This window comes from Aotus nancymaae, unplaced genomic scaffold, assembly GCF_030222135.1.
Source record: "Aotus nancymaae isolate 86718 unplaced genomic scaffold, 86718_ANA_hifiasm-v0.15.2.pri h1tg000008l, whole genome shotgun sequence".
NCBI lineage: Eukaryota > Metazoa > Chordata > Mammalia > Primates > Aotidae > Aotus > Aotus nancymaae.
The window spans coordinates 7,496,363-7,511,455 of NW_026988419.1; positions in this window are offsets into that span (position 1 = coordinate 7,496,363).

Genomic DNA, 15,093 nt, shown 5'->3' on the forward strand with positions numbered 1-15,093 from the left:
ACGGAGGGACTGTAAGCTTGATACCGGGAGGGAACATGGGGATTTCAGCGAGGCTTCCCATGGCCCAGTCAACTGGACACAGCCCCCAAGGACCTAAGAATTAGAACAGGAGAGGAGGATGTTGACACATGTGTGTCTTTGTGTGTGTGTCCCAGGTGTCCATGGGAATCCGTGTCTGTGGCTATCTGCATATGTGTGTCCATGTGTCTATCTGTGTTTGTGTGTCCATGAGTGTTTGTGTGTTTATATGTGTCCATGTGTGTATGTGTATACATGTCTCTCTGTATGTGTGATCATGTATATATGTCCATGTGTGTCTATGTGTGGCTTTCTGTATATGTCAGTATGTGCCATTGGTATAAATATGTATGTGCTTCTATGTGTCTGTATGTCTCTGTGTGTCTAGCTGTATATTTGTGTTTATATATATCTGTGTGTCTGTGTCCATGTGTCCATGTGTATTACTATGGCCATACATGTCTCTTTGTATCTATCTGTATATGTGTGTCTGTCTGTGTAACCATGTGTGTCTGTGTGTATCTGGGTCTGTGTGACCATTTATGTCTGTGTGGGGGGTGTTCTTCCTGAGACACACTCAGGACTTTGCCCCCATAACTCGCTCCCTTATTCTTACCTCAGCTCAGGAAACCTTTTTCTACCCTCAGGGAACTCCTTCCCCCCATTGATTTGTTCCCTCTTCCTAGAGGCAGCCCTCTGCAGTGATGTCCATATCAGAGGCTCCGGCATGATCTCTGAGGGGAGGAAGTTCCTGGAGCTGCACATGCCTAGGAGATTCTGCCACACCAGTTCTGCGGGTGCAAGGGACCATGAGCCTACTCTTCGCTTGTGTAGGGGAAAATTACCATGAGATAAAACCAAGTAAGATAATGCTGTAAAAATATTATTCTGCTACATGAATGGGAGAACAACTAGAGATCAGTTACAAGGTAAGACATATCTAGGACCCGACTGTAGAAAGTAGCAGCCATGAATGAGCCAGCCACCTGCTAAGGAAGAGCCCGGTGAGGCTCCATCTTTAAGCAGTGAGGGCTGAGCATCCCTCTGCGCACATGTGGAGGTGGCTAGACCTTCAAGGAGGAATTCAAGACACCAGTGCTTCTGTGTGGGGCCATGGGGGTGCTGATGTCCACTCCATGTGTACAGTCTTCACTAAGTTATCAACTTCGAGCTGCTGTTTAAAGGGAGGCTGTGTTGCCCCAGATGGGGCGAATCTTTCAAGGGCTGCCTCACTAAGTCACTTTTGTATATTTCATGCTCCCTCAGAAGACTACACGCAAGTTGTTTGGATATTCTGCTATTTTCTGTTCCTTTTGCAAGTCTTTGCCAATGACAAACATACAAAAGAGTGAAAGGCATTAAGTATGGAATTAAATAAGGTGCTGTTTAGTATATACACAGTCTCTGCTATTCACTCAGCAACTCTGAACTTGACTTTTCTGTTCCTTTTTTTTTTTTTTTTTTTTTTTTGACAGGGTCTTGCTCTGTTTCCCAGGCTGGAGTGCAGTGGTGTGATCGTATAAGCTCAAATTTTCCATGGAGAAAAGAATTTCTTTGTCTCTTTGTCAGTCTCTGTCTGCCTCTGCCATTTCACCTTGTATGACTATTGAATACTTTCCCAACCTAGTACTTGTGATAATGGAATACTTACCTGAAGTATCATAAGTACTTCTTATGATAGTGGAATACAGTAATAGACCCCAGCACTGGGCTTCACTAAGACTGTATTCCAACAGTGGCATGCAAATAACCATTCCCTCTTCCCTTCTTCATTCTTCGGGAACACTGCATTGAGAGTGTCTTTTTCCTATAATTGTAAGTAATTAACTTAAATAGGAAAAGTTTTTCTGACCTGCCTGTGTTTCTAGATGAAATAATAAATAGGTGTAGGTTGTGGTGATAAGTCTTGTAAGAGATTGTAAACTGATACCAGTGTCATGAGACACATAAGGGTTGGTGTCACCTGGGAGTAACTTCACAAGTTTTAAAGCACTTTTGTATATGTATCTTTGAAAACATTAAAGCCTCATAACAATGCACTGAAATTGATAAAGCAGGTTTTTCCCATTTTATAATGAGAAGATTGTGGGTCAGTGACTTACCCATGGTCATATAAGTGGTAAAAGGTAGACTTGGAACTTTAAAATTCTGATTAGTCTTGATTCTAAGATCTCTGATGAACAATGATTATCAGACTAACATAGGCTTGTTTCCTTTTTTATTTTATTTTTATTAAATTTAAATAGATATGGGGGTCTTGCTATGTTGGCCAGGTTGATCTTGAACTCCTGACCTCAAGCAATCCTCCTGCCTTGGCCTCCCAGAGTGCTGGAATTACAGGCATGAGCCACTGTGTCTGGTACAGTAACATAGGTTTATTTCTTCATACAAATTTTAATTGGATAAATATATGTAAGTGGGTTTGCACAATATACTACTTTTGACAAGTTTAAAGTTCTTAAATCCTAATAGATTGGCTTGTAAGGTAGCTGGTGGGCACACCCATTGTTTTTGTCTTCTTAGTGTGCAGTCCCCTGAACTCCTGATAACAAAACATTGATTTTCCTTTGGGACCAAATTTTCCCTGTTATTTGCAGATTTGGTAGGGCAGTGCTCTGACCCCTCACTGGCCCAGGACTAGGCAGAATTGCTCAATTAGACTCTCTCTCTTGAGAATTGGAATCCTCAGCTGAGTGACTTGATGGAAAGTTGTCCCCATTCCATGACAGAATCCCCCTGAGATTGTCTACTAGTTTCTGCTACTCTGATATTTTGAATTTTCTGGGTCTAATCCTTTCTGAGGTCTGTACAGTCAGATTTTTCTTTGATTCTATGAATTACCCCATACTCTTCCAGTGAATTTCCTTGTGATTAGCTTAACCAGATTTATTTTGGTTGCTTACACTAAAGTGTACCTAACTTATATAGGAATTACAAAAGTAAATTAGAAACAAGAAGTGTGTGTGTGTGTGTGTGAGCGTGTATGAGAATTACCTCTTGTCAGATATATTCCCTTCCTTCTCACTTTCTTGGGAAGAGTAAACTCCCCCTGTCCTTTAACGTTGGACTTGGCCATATGGCTTTCTTTGTCTTCATAGTGGATAGAAAATATTTCACCACTCTTTGATTTTGGACTTAGAATGTGATTTGCTTTGGCTAATGGGATGTTAGCAGTTGTGACTCAACAAAGGCTGAAAATGGTCTTGTATGGTAAGTCCTGGGTTCCTGTACTTGTGCTGCTTCCATGAAGGGAACATGACCAGATTAGTTCGCAGGTTCCAGGAGGGGAATGAGATGCATAGTGCTGAGCCACCCAGCTGGGTTGTCCCAGCCTGGATAGGCAGACTCAGCCCCAGCCAATCTACGGATAACATGAGCTAAATAAATGTTCATTGTTGCTGTTTTAGGCCATATTTGCATGGATAAGCAGACACTGCCCCAGCCAATCTACAGATAATGTGAGCTAAATAAATGTCTATTGTTGCTGTGTTAGGCCATATTTATATTGCTATAAAGAAATACTTGAGATTGGGTAATTTTTAAGAAAAGATGTTTAATTGGCTCACGGTTCTACAGGCTGTATAGGAACCATAGCGCTTGCATCTGCTTCTGAAGAGACCTCAGGAAGCTTACAGTCATGGTGGAAAGTAGAGCAGGAGCTTGCGCATCACATGGCCAGAGCAGGAGCAAGAGAGAGAGCTGGGGGGTAGCTGCCACATTTTACAACAACCGGATCTTGAGAGAACTCACTCACTATTGCAAGGACAGCACCAAGCCATGAGGCATCTGCCCCCATGAGTTAAACACCTCCTTCTAGGTCCCACCTCCAACATTGGGGATTATAATTCAACATGAGATTTTGGAGAGGACATCCAAACTATATCCGTTGCATACCACCGAGGCTTTTTAAAGCTGTTTGTTATGCAAGATTTCTGTACCAATTGCAAATGAATATAGACATTTGGATTAACAAGTGGTGTGCTGGCTATAAGAAAAACCAAAATTATGTGGGACTGGGTGGTGGCATAGGTTGGTAAAATACTGAAGAAAGCATCATAGCAGCCTGCAAGAGGGATGACCCATGTTCTGTAACTGTGGTAAACTGGAAGGTAGATAAGTAACCAATGAACTTGTGGACATGGGAAAAATGGTTTCTATGAGAACGTTGAAATATTAGCTGGCTTCTTTTAGCCAGCTAATATTTCATATTAGCTATATGATATATCATGGGCTCAGAAAATAACCAACTGGTTTGCTAATAGAATTTCAAGGGACTATAGAAAATCCAGAACTTGCCCCCTTAGAAAAACATGAGTTTCTCAGACCATCTCCCCATTCAGTAGGAGATTCTTAAGTGAAGATACAGCCTGACCACAGTCAAGCTCAGGTACCCCAGCAAGACATGGCCTTTCACTCTAACCTTTGCTCCAAGGCTTAAGACCAAAATAAACGTTAGGCTGTTAACAACTTTTAAAAACTTGTGGAAAGAATAAAATGGTAACTAGAATACTCCTTCAGCCAGACAAAAGAAGGTTATCTTAGAAAGCTTATGGATGTCCGTGGTCCCACAGTAGCCTCATACTCCACTGCCAAGAGTGAAGTCCAGAGAGAGAGACATGTCTCAAAAATAATGGTGGGTGTGGCTTTGGAAATATGAAATCGACAGGAGTAGTTAACATTATGAAGGTACAGCAGACATTTATTTATCTAAAAGTAGTTTAAAAAATTTTAAACAAGGAGCTTTTACAAAATAAACTCAAAATGACTAAGTAACTAAAACCTAGATATACACCATATGAAAATCTGCCCTGAGAAAATACACAATAAAAAATAGGAATTCTAATGTGATGATGTGTAAATCAGAATGAAATATCAGATATTTCCCTTCCAAACCAGGAGTGAGTTGAGATTATTGCAGCTCTTAGTGGACTATAAACACAGAAGACTGGCATTGATAAAAGGCAGGTATCAATGATGCAGGGAGATATTCGCAATGCATATGATAAACATCAGGAAACAAAATCAGAGTAAGAAGCCCAGAATTAGAGACTGATGAAATCACAACTGTTCTAGTGAGAGCTTTGAAACTGAAGAGACAATGCTGAAACACAAGGGAGATGGAAAATTTAAGTTGGCTTAAATTTAGTGCCTTGATTTTAGTTTAGTTCTTAACTTTGCATTCCCTAACCACCAAAATTTACAGTTAAAAATGGGATTAATATTCTAAAATCAGAAACAAAATAATGGTAAGAATGATAAAAATTGATTTGTCTATCTTTATCTTTCACCAGTAAAAATTAGAACTAGTTTTCCAAAATGTTTCCACAATATAGTTGAGTGAACTTGGACCACTTTTAGTAGAGTTAAAGAATGTTTTACCCTCTATTTTCTCAAACTATCTTTTCTTTAGTGGGATCTCTTTCTTGTTCATAGCCAAGTCTCTAGAAATACACTGTACAGTATGATAGCTGCTAGCCACATGTGGCCCTTAAAATTTAATAAAATTAAAAATTCAGTTTCTCAGATACATGCTAGCCACATTTTAGGCCCTCAGTAGTCACACGTGGCTAGAGGCTATTATATTGGACAGTGCAGATATGGAATGTTTCTACATAACAGAAAGTTCTAGTGAACAACACTCTTTGAGAACCTCATACTGTGCTTTTGATATCCTAAGTGCCTAATAAATATTTGTCAACTAAAATTATTACAACTGGTTGCATTTTTCAACATCTCAGAGAAATATGCAGATGGTCCTCTGCCAAGAGACTGTCACTACCAAGGGAATGAGTGCAGAAAGAGAAAAAGAGAGGGCCAAGAACTGGTCAGGGACACCCTGACATTAAGCAGTTAGAGAGGAGGAAGCAGCCAGGAGGACTGTCAAGAAGCAAGTGCAGCAGGAAGAAAGCCTGGGGAGGACAGGAGTGTGTGCTGAAAACTGAGAGGCCAGGTGTCACGGGAAAAGTTACGCTGATAGGTCAAGTAAGGGGAGTACTGGGGATGAACCATTTCTAGTTTCATTTTTAAATACTTTTACAGTCACAAAAAGCAATATATTTGTACTTCTCTTTGTTTCATCAAATATATCAGTATTGATTTCTGCTCTTAAAGATAAGGATTTGTCCTATGTTTATTCACCATTTTTGATTTAACCCTCTTCATTATATGTTCTGCTATCTTATGTTCATGATAACCCATGTTACTCTATGCACTTTGCTTATGCTTACATCTCTAGTTCTTGATTTCTCAACTTGAGGTGGTATTTCTTTGACTCCTCACTACCTGGGTGGAGGAAATTAGCCTCCTATACATCAGGTAACCTTTTCTCTTCTGACTGCTGACTTCTGCCAGTTCTATCTTTCCATTGCTTTAGTCACCATTTTAGCACTTACATCATGTTCTGTAAATGTAATTAAGCCTCTTGTACCTTTCTGTGTCTATAGGTTGGCTGTAACAATGGAAAAATGATAAGTATAATAAGTTTTTGCTGAAATAAGACTTGTGATTGTCAATTTGTCTATTTGATGAAAGTGGCACTTTACTTTGGGGAATCATAAAAAAATAGTACTGACCTTACACATTTAAATGTGTGTTTATTTGTCCATATTCGAAGGTAAGGCCAGGGATCTTTTCTTTGAGCAAATCTAATGATCACTGTGAGAGATTTGGAACATTGGAATCTCAGTATCTCTCTGAAACAGGTTGTGCTTAGAACAATATATTTTGAGTGACTATAATGCCAGATTCCATGAATAAATAACATTGTCCTATAAGTGATATATGAAATGACATGAAAGGAAAGTTTTTCTGAGAAATTCCTTTGGTGTATAATTATATTACATTCCTAGAGTAAGCGCTATGTTAATAACATTGATTAAATAAATATGCATAAGGGAACACAGCTATTGCTTTTACGCTACAACCCCCCCCCCCACAATTTCTTGCCATTAAACACTGGCAAGTAATCATGAAAATGACGAATTATACTAAAGCAATAAAAATGCATATGATCTGCACAATAACTGTATCATTTACACATATATGGCAAATTCCTCTGCATATAAAATTTCTTTATTGGCCTTCTGCAGCATTCTTCTTGCGGTAGTTTTAGTCCCCCCACAACCTAAATTCTCTTCTTAAAGGTGAAGAAGCTGCTTTTAATAAATGGTGAGTGAGATTTTGCTCCTTGCCACTCAAACAGGTTTGGAGGTAGATTCCAGGTTTAGCAACTGAGTTCTGAGCAGCTTTCAAGTATTCTCATCTCAATGTGGTTTATTTTTCATCTGTGGGCTCAATATAATATTATTTGATGAGAACTTTTTAATGTGCTATTATTAGGACAGAAAATGAATTCATGAACCCTTCTGGAGTCTTGTAAGTGATCATTTGCTGCAACCATTAGAGCTCTAAGTACATTTTTATGTACAAAAAACACCTGGGTTCCCAATACCCAGAAGGATACTTTGTTAACATTTTCTTCTATTTACCTCTGGTCTTTTTTTTTTAATAAAAAATAAATAACATGGCCTCAGTTCATTTTAATAAAATTTTACACATATAAACTAAGAACAAAGAACTGTTTTGACAGTGTAGAGTTCTAAGAAAGAGAAGCCCAGATTAAAGAAGCAGTAAGTGCCACAACATCTACTGCAAAGGAACAACAGCGCTCGAGTGATGTTTTCCAGGCAGCCCCACGACATAAATCTTCAATCCCACTGCCTTTCATGTGACATTTATATATAAAAGCTGTTTATAGAACAATGCAACCTTTTCCTGTGTTCATTTGGGTTTATCAGGGCCGCCAATACTTCAGTGCTTATGCTCTGACTGCTCATAACATGTCAGCAAATATGATCAGCGCATTTTGCCTTTGCTCTCACCAGAACCAAATAAGGGACTGATGTACCAGTTACAAAACAAGGTCAATGGCAAGAAGACGAACCTCACGCAGCTGGACTCGCAGACTCCAGTGCCTGTGCACCAGTCAGTGAACTGTTTTGCAGCAGTCCAGAGTGGGACTTTCTCTTCACAGCATCCATATATTTGAACTTAATTCATCTTTGCAGAATATTAAGGGGGGATAAATCCAATGTTGTTTAAGCAACAGAAAACTGGTCCAGAAATAAATTGATTGCTCTATGAGAAAATAACATGCACAAGTTAGGGAATAGATTTTTTTTTAGAATCATAGATGTAGAAAAAGGCCATTGAGAATGATTTGCCCATTTATTAAGTCAATTAGAAAATCAGTTTTACAGGCATATCCAGCTAATTCTGTGAGGCTCTTGATTGCAAATAACCAAAACTCAGCTCAAACTAGATTTTGTGAAAAAGAGGAGTTGATTGACATGGGTAACTAGGGAGGCAAAGACATGCACTTGACCTTGGGCATCTGTGGTTTCAGGCCTCTTGGAGATGCTTTCTTCTGCCTGGCTTGCCTCTCATCCTCTCCCTAGGAGGCAGCACAATGGCCCTCAAGAGTTCCAGTTGCATGTAGCTTTCAATGTTCATAATCACAGAGAAATGGAAACCACCTGTCATGGCAAGACTACTGGGAACATTATGATTTGGCTTAGTTTGGGGAAGAGACCCTTTCCTGTCCTAATCACCATGCCCAGGGTGTGGGCTCAGTTCTCTGAGTGACCCAGTCATGGGTGCTTCTTCAGCAGGAAGGCGATTTCAATTTCACCTGCACCACGTGGTCTAAGGAGACCCATGGTGAAATGGTAGGGGGTGACTCCCCAAATGGTGAAATGGTAGAGGGGTGACTCCCCAAAGAATGTGATGCTGGATAGACCAGAAAAATACCTGCACACTACAGCTAGTCATTGACAGGGCTACAAATGGAAACTCAGGATGTATTAGTCTGTTTTCACACTGCTGTAAAGAAATACCCAATACCCTCCACTGGATAACTTATAAAGGAAAGAGGCTTAATTGACTCACAGTTCCACAAGGCTAGGGAGGCCTCAGGAAACTTACAATCATGGCAGAAGGTGAAGGGGAAGTAAGGACCTTCTTAATATGGTGGCAGGAGAGAGAAGAAAATGAAAAGCCCAGGGGAAACAGTCATTTATAAAACCATCAGATCTTGTGAGAACTCCGTCACTATCATGAGACCAGCGTGGAGGAAACCACCCCCGTGATCCAATCACATCCTTCCAAACGTGAGGATTACAATTCAAGATGAGAGTTGGGTGCCACACAGAGCCAGACCATATCACAGGAATACCGACTTCATGTTTATTGTAATGGTTGATTTGTAGTTTCTACTCTCTCCCAAATCAGTGTGTCCAGTCTTTGAAGCAAAAACACCAGAGTTTGTGGGTATGTGTGTAAGTGTGTAACTGTCAGCATACACAGATGCATCTGTGCTTGGGTTTGGAAGGCTAAGGATTAGTAAAGAAGTAGACTAATGCCTGGAAGGAGCTGTCTCTTTATAAGAAAGTTCCTAAGTGCATCATAGACCAAAAAATATGAATAAAGTTTGTTCTCCATTAAGGTATGCTGCTGTCTCAAGGTGTTTACTTTTGAATTACAATACTATAAAATGCAGCAGTAATCTGCATTTTATGTAATTGCTTTAAAGCAATGTCTGATGGGCAAACTAAAAAATGCACATGTGATAAGGAAGCTGATGTCTAGAACCACATTTACTCTTATCTGAGTTTCCCCTTGAAAACTCAAGTTGGAATTTAACTACCATTGTGATGGTGTAAAGAGGTGGGACCAGGGGAGACCTATGGAAGGTGATTGGGTGAATGAATTAATGGATTAATGGGTGGTCAAAAGAGCGGGTTGGTTATCTCTCAGAGTGGCTCTGTTATAAAAGCCAGCATGCTTGCTCCGCTCACCCTGTAATGCCTTCTGTCATGTTAGACAGCAAGAAATTCCTTCTTAGATGTGGCCCCCTCAACCTTATACTTCTTACCCTCCAGAACTATAAGAAATTTCTTTTTATTATAAATTACTCAGTCTATAGTATTATAACAACAGAAAATGGACCAAGACATTATAAAACAAACAAACAACAAACAAAAAAGCAAACACTGGTTTGTGTTTTCCTGAGGAAAAAAGATGCCTCATGAAGTTCACATGTTTTTACCAATGGTCCCAGCTGGAAGAAAGACGTGTAGCTAGTGAAACTTAACAAGTGGCTTTTCTTTTTTTTTTTTTTAGCATTACGGAAAATTGCAAACCTCAAAACAGTTATGCTACTATGTGCTCCATTTTTATTTAGTCAGGTGGCTACTTAACTGTCCTCATATTTCAATTGAGTAAAACTATAGGAACAAAGACAGCAGTGACAAGATTCCTGTTCTAACATAATAAAGTTAATAAATGAATACATTTCATTTGAGCATGGCACCATCACATAGCAATCCATGTGAGGGAATAAAAAAAACTATCCCAGTTATCATGTATCAATAGATGTTCTAGTCCATGTGTCTTTGCCCAGAACAATAGTCCAAAGACTTTAGTGTGCAAACTTTAAAGGGCTTGTTAAAACTCAAATGGCTGGGCCATAGCTCTAGAGTTTCTAATTCAGTAGGTCTATGGTGGGCCCAATAATTTGTATTTCTAGTAAGTTCCCAAGAGATGCTGATGTTGCTCATTTGAGACTAGACTTGGAGAACCACTCCTCTAGATGAATCCCAACGCTAAGCTCAGATAAGTAGTTATAATTCATAGTTCAGTTAAGAGGTGGGTTGAGGCTGCCCTGGGTACATAATAGCTAGGGTTTCTATCAGTGGTGATGTTCCTAGCATGGCACAGGCAAAATTCCAAGAGGGAAGCATATAGATAACATGGGACTCTAGCTCATCTGCAGAATAAAATTCCAGAGTTTAAATCCTTGGGAAGACACGTCAAGCAATATTTAGGAAGGTTGTTAGGAATTTTGCCAAGTACTCTGGGTTTTAAGAGCAAGGTTTCAGGACTGGCTTGGAATTTCAGTGCCAGTTAGGATAGAAGTCTCAGTAAAGGGCCTTGTGTATGTATTGGGCTCACAGGAAAGGCTGGAGCTGGAGGCTATGTGGATTCCTAACAAGATGACCTTGACTAGGCTTAAGACAGCCAGAGACGGCCCAAAGGAGTGGGTGGGATGGGATGGTGGTAGTGGTGCTGACCAAATACTTAGCTAAGTAAACTCAGGATACAGACCCAACTATAACTGAAAGTTGCCTGTTCAATGCCTTCTGTGATCAGGATTAGAGCAAGCAGGGTCTATCTGGAACACTAGTTGCGCTTTTCGAGCCTTTCTTGACCTTGATATATATTAAGAAATACAAATCACATTACATTGATAGCACAATAATGTGACTATAGTCAATAATAATTTACTTGTACATTTTTAAATAACTTAAAGAGTTTAATCGAATTGTTTATAATTCGAGGAATAAATGCTTGATGGGATGCGTACCCCATTCCCCATGATGTGCTTATTTCACATTGTATGACAATATCAAAACACCTCAGTTACCCCATAAATATATACATCTACTATGTACCCAAAAAAACATTAAAAAACAAATTATATCATGATACACACACACACACAATTCCTCCAAATAATACTTCCTTTACCATGTACAATGCTCTTTCTTCTATTTAATCTATGTATTCTATCACATTCTATTACTCCATGAAAATAACAAACACCTTTTGCCATTCAAGAATTTATTTTATGACCCACTAATGGATAGAGACCTGTAGCTGTAAAACATTCACCTAGAACTTGCAGTTGATGCCATCTGCCTTGACCTACAGTGAGCCCTCTCACCCTGCATGCAGCAGCTAGCACATAAACACTGGCTGTAGAACATAAAGTTACTTCCAGTTAAAAGGTCCAAGATCTTCTGGCCTCACTCAACCTGCACTTCCTGGCCAGCTTCCTCCATCACAGAACTCCCTGGTTTCTTGAACTTCATGCTTGCATAATTTTTGGTTTTGACCTCTTTTGACATTCCTAACAGCTTCAGGGAAGAGTCTCTCTCTCTTCCAGGTTTGTCTTTGCAAATCCCTTCACCTAGGGTAATCCTCCTTCCTCCACCACTGAAAACAGATTAGTGCTAGGCAAAATCAAGTCATGTATTTGTATTAGTCCACTCTCATGCTGCTAATAAAGACATACCCGAGACTCAGTAATTTATAAATAAAAGGAGGTTTAATGGACTCACAGTTCCACACGGATGGGGAGGCTTCACAATCATAGCAGAAGATGAAGGAAGAGCAAAGACATGTCTTACATGGTGGTAGGCAAGAAAACATGTGCAGGGGAATTGCCCTTCATAATCAGATCTCCTGAGACTTATTCACTATCAGAATAGCAGCAAGGGAAAAACTTATATCCATGATTCGATTACCTCCCACCAGGTCCCTCCCACAACACATGGGGATTATGGGAGCTACAGTGGAAGTGAGATTTGGGTGGGGATACAGCCAAACCATATCAGTATTCTAATTCTGTTTCCCGTCATGTGATACCAACCCAGTCCTTTTGCTAAAACTCTGTATCTTCATTTCTTCTTTAATTTATCTTCTTTTCAGTAAAATATCTGAAGCAATGATTTAAAAATTGCTTATTTGTGTCAAAATAATAGCTAATTAAATAACTGCCAATAAATTCCAGTTGAAAAGCAAGCAAAATTATGTTAGTGTAAGCAATAAAAGCGTGATACTATCCAATAATTAATCATTTCTATTATGTGTAGCACCTGTAATGCAGAAAAGATGTATCTTAAACAATCAACCAACCAACCAGAGAAACAAAATTCCCATCACTTCAAGTTTTTGAAGCAAGCCTTGGTGAAAGTAACCCATATAAAAACATAACCAGATGAGATGGCATGTTAATAAGCCACATTTTCAAAAGGCAAGGTGTTTTTACAGCACTCATAAAACAAAGAGATATGCTGGGACAAGGGTAGGATGTCTGTTTCTAAGCTACCAAGTTCATCTCTGACCAGAGATATTTTCTAATATTTTAGTGCTCTAAAGAATATAGTCACAGTAGCTAAGAAACGTCTTAGAATATGCCAATCTCCCACCATGCTTTGATTTGCAACCTAATACGGAACTTTTTTGAGTAGGAGTAGGATCATTTAGTTTCCTTCCTTCTTTCCTTCGTTCCTTCGTTTCTTCCTTCCTTTCTTCCTTTCTTTTCTTTCTTTCTTTTTCTTTCTTTTTCCTTCTTTCTCTCTTTCCTTCTTTCTCTCTCTCCCTTCCTTCCTTTTCCTTCTTTCTCTCTTTCCTTCTTTCTCTCTCTCCCTTCCTTCCTTTTCCTTCTTTTTCTTTCTCTTTCTTTCCTTCCTTCCTTTCTTTCTCTTTCTTTCCTTCTGTCTCTTTCTCTCTCTCTCTTTTCCTTCTTTCCTTCTTTTCCTTCTTTCTTTCTTTTCTTCTTTCTTTCCTCTTTCTTTCTTTTTCTTTTTTTTTGAGACGGAGTTTCGCTCTTGTTACCCAGGCTGGAGTGCAATGGCGCGATCTCGGCTCACTGCAACCTCCGCCTCCTGGGTTCAATCAATTCTCCTGCCTCAGCCTCCTGAGTAGCTGGGATTACAGGCACGCGCCACCATGCCCAGCTAATTTTTTGTATTTTTAGTAGAGACGGGGTTTCACCATGTTGACCAGGATGGTCGCGATCTCTTGACCTCGTGATCCACCCGCCTCGGCCTCCCAAAGTGCTGGGATTACAGGTGTGAGCCACCGCGCCCGGCCTCTTTCTTTTTTTTTAAGACAGGGTCTTGGTCTGTCTCCCAGGCTGGAGTGCAGTGGTGTAATTTTGGCTCAGTGCAACCTCTGCCTCCCTGGCTCAAGTGCTCCTTCTGCCTTAGCCTCTCATGTAACCGGGACTACAGGCATGTACCATCATACCTGGATGATTTTGTTTATCTATTGTAAAGACAAGGTCTCACTTGAAGCAAAATCTTCAAGTTCTAAAGGTTGGTAGTTCATGCTGTGAGAATACAAGAATAAGCAGAAAGGATGGTGACAAGGAAAGACCAACGGACATCTCTGGCCTCCTGACTCCTCCCAATGCAGCACCTGCCTCTGGTGCATGCTCTAGCACTCACCTGCCCCCTTACTGACAGACGCTCAATCACAAGCATGTTTTATTCACAGAAGTTTCAGAAAACATCGGAAATCAAAATGTGAGATTACAAGAGGAAAGTGAATTTTATCCTGTGGAATTGAAGACAAACATAAAATTAAACACTCTGTCATTGATATGGTTTGAATATTTGTCCCCTCTTAATATGGTTTGAGTATGTTGCCACCCAACTCTCATCCTGAATTGTAGCTCCCATAATTCCCGTATGTTGTGGGAGGGACGTGGTGGGAGGTAATTGAATCATGGGGGGTCATTCCCCCATACTGTTCTCCATGGTAGTGAATAAGTCTCACGAGATCTGATGGTTTTATAAGAGGTTTCCCATTCTCTCCTCCCTGCTACCACGTAAGAAACACATTTCACCTTCTACCATGATTATGAGGCCTCCCCAGCCATGTGGAACTGTGAGTCCATTAAAGCTCTTTTTCTTTATAAATTACCCAGTATCAGGTATGTCTTTATCAACAGCATGAAAACTGACTAATATACCTCCAAATCTCGTGTCTAATTGTAATCCCTGGTGTTGGAGGTGGGGCATGGTGGGAGGTGTTTGGGTCATAGAGGTGGATCCCTCCTGAATGGCTTAGCACCATCCCCTTGGTGATGGAGTGAGTTCTCACTCTCAGGTCATGTGAAAGCTGGTTGTGTAAAAAAGTTTGGCACTTCTTCCTCTCTCTCTCGCTCCCTTTCTCACCATGTGACACACTGGCTCCCCTTTGTCTTCCCCCTTGATCATAAGCCTCCTGAGGCCTCATCAGTAGCAGGTGCTGGCACCATGCTTCCTGTACAGCCTGCAGAACCAGAACCATGACCTAAAATAATTTATTTTCTTTCTTTCTTTCTCTCTCTATTTCTCTCTTTCTTTCTTCTTTCTTTCTTTCAAGTCTTGCTCTGTCACCCAGTCCAGAGTGCAGTGGCACAATATCGGGTCACTGCAACCTCCACCTCCTGGGTTCAAGCAATTC